Source organism: Cervus canadensis, chromosome 12 (assembly GCF_019320065.1).
Source record: "Cervus canadensis isolate Bull #8, Minnesota chromosome 12, ASM1932006v1, whole genome shotgun sequence".
Taxonomy (NCBI): Eukaryota; Metazoa; Chordata; class Mammalia; order Artiodactyla; family Cervidae; genus Cervus; species Cervus canadensis.
The window spans coordinates 53,183,940-53,186,044 of NC_057397.1; the positions used below are offsets into that span (position 1 = coordinate 53,183,940).

A 2,105-nucleotide genomic window follows, 5' to 3' on the forward strand; every position below is an offset into this window, starting at 1 on the left:
TTTTTCTCTTTAAATAATGGAAACAATGTTATAGAAAACAGTAACAAAGTAAAAATTACTGCAGTAAAATATAAAAAGTATAAAAAGCCTAGTACATGACATGGTTTTTGATTTTTGCCTCAAAATGATTTCCCATTTAATACCTTCCCTTAAATATTGATGTAAAATCAGGGGTCAGCCAAACATCTTGGTAATGCTAAGAAATTATACTTTAAATGAAATATGCAAACACTTATTTTCATTTTCTAATCTTAATTCAGAGAAGATGGAAAATACAAGTATTCAGTCCCCAAAGAAATATTAACTCATCAAACTGGGCTGCTTTGGAATAAAAAGACCTACATGTGTGCCCTGTGAACCTAGTTAATATAGCTACAAGTACTGTAATTTTTGCATTTCCTAATTTGTACCAAAATTGCAAGTATATTAGTTTAATATTTTATAGGGGGTTTGGAAGACTGCTCTTGAAATTTTCAAGGTATAGGGTTGTTTTTCTTCTGGGAAGAGAAACCCAGCATCTGACAATAATTCTCTGTAATCTTTTACTTGGCCAAAGGCTCTGATTGGTTATAGACATGGCTTTTCCTCACACACAAATTGAACAATTTCACAAGTAGAGGCTTCACTTTTTTCCTCTTTTGTTCGAAATAACAAAAACTATGCATCATACCTTCCTTCTGTGTTTGTCCTAGAGACCCTAAAGTATTAGATCTAATCCCAGACACCCTGAAGAGTCATCATAGTTAGTTTGTTGGGGTTTTTTAAAATTTTTTTGGCCATGCCCCTCCGCTTGTGGGATCTTAATTCCTCAACCAGGGGCTGAACCTGGCTCTGGCAGTGAAGTGCAGAGTCTTGACCACTGGACCATTCAGGCATTCCCCATAGCTACTTTTTAAAAGGTATGGGGGGGAAAGCTACTTACTTTTTTTACTTTTATTTGCATTTATTTTTTGCAGCATTAATTCCCAAGCCATAACTTTTTTGTTTCTTCAGTTTCTTATGGGGCATCTTTTTCTTCTGTGCAGCCTCCTCTTCTAGTTTAGGAACAATCTGTTCTTTTTCGGTAACGATCATCTCAACGTGGCGAGGAGAGCTCACGTACGAGTTGATCCCATCACGAGCTCTGTAAGTGCTGCACCGCATCTTGGGCACTTTGTTCACCTGGACGTTCTCAATAACCAGAGAATCTACACCTACGCCCTTAAGTTCAGCATTATTTTCTGCATCTTTGAGCACGTGCAGTAACACTTCAGTACTCTTCTTGGGCTGCCGACCCTGCGTCCAGCCTCACTGTTTGGCTTGTGCCAAACACCTACCAACTCCACCATTGTAACAACGGAATGTCACACACTGCTTCTTTAAAGTGACATCCTTAAGATACTTGGTGGCTTTTCAGATATGCATACCCTTAATGGCCTGGGCAGTTTCACAAGTTTCATGCAGTTTCAAATGTTCTTAAAGTGAACATGAAGATTTGAACTTCTTGATTTGCATGATTTTGTGGGGTTTCCTGGGTCAAGTGAATAGCATACCATTTTTAGAGGTCACCTCAAGCCACTTATCAGAAAAAGAAAAGGAAAAGCTACTTAAAAAACAAACAAACAACTTTTAATTTTATTTTTGAGTATAGCTTTTAACAATGTCGTGACAGTTTCAGATGGACAGCAAAGGGACTCAGCCATATATATACCAGTTTCATTCTTCCCCAAATTCCCCTCCCATCAAGGCTTCCACACGACCTTGAGCAGAGTTCCCTGTGCTATACAGCAGGTCCTTTTTGGTTCTCTGTTTTAAATACAGCAGTGTGTACGTGTCCATCCCAAACTCCTAAAAAGGGAGAGTTTTGATCTGAATACCTGGAGTGTGTGTCATGCTTTGCAATAGTTCCATTGACATTATTCGTTGTTCTGTGTGATGTTGTTTGTCTTTGTTTTTGTGACCTAGCACATCCACAGAGCACTCTGTTATTGACTATAGACAAAACTCTTCTCAAAAAATAAACATTATCATAATTGTAAATTATTTTGTGGAAATAACTGGTTTATGTTCAGATGCATAGACTGCCTACATAAAGCTCTCCCTCCCCAAAAATGTATGTAATTTTA

The 2,105-nt window shown here is 37.8% G+C and overlaps 1 pseudogene; it reads right to left on the reverse strand.

The window, feature by feature from the left end:
- Positions 1 to 933: 933 nt before the first annotated feature.
- Positions 934 to 1,535, reverse strand: LOC122450946 (annotated as a pseudogene).
- Positions 1,536 to 2,105: the final 570 nt, after the last annotated feature.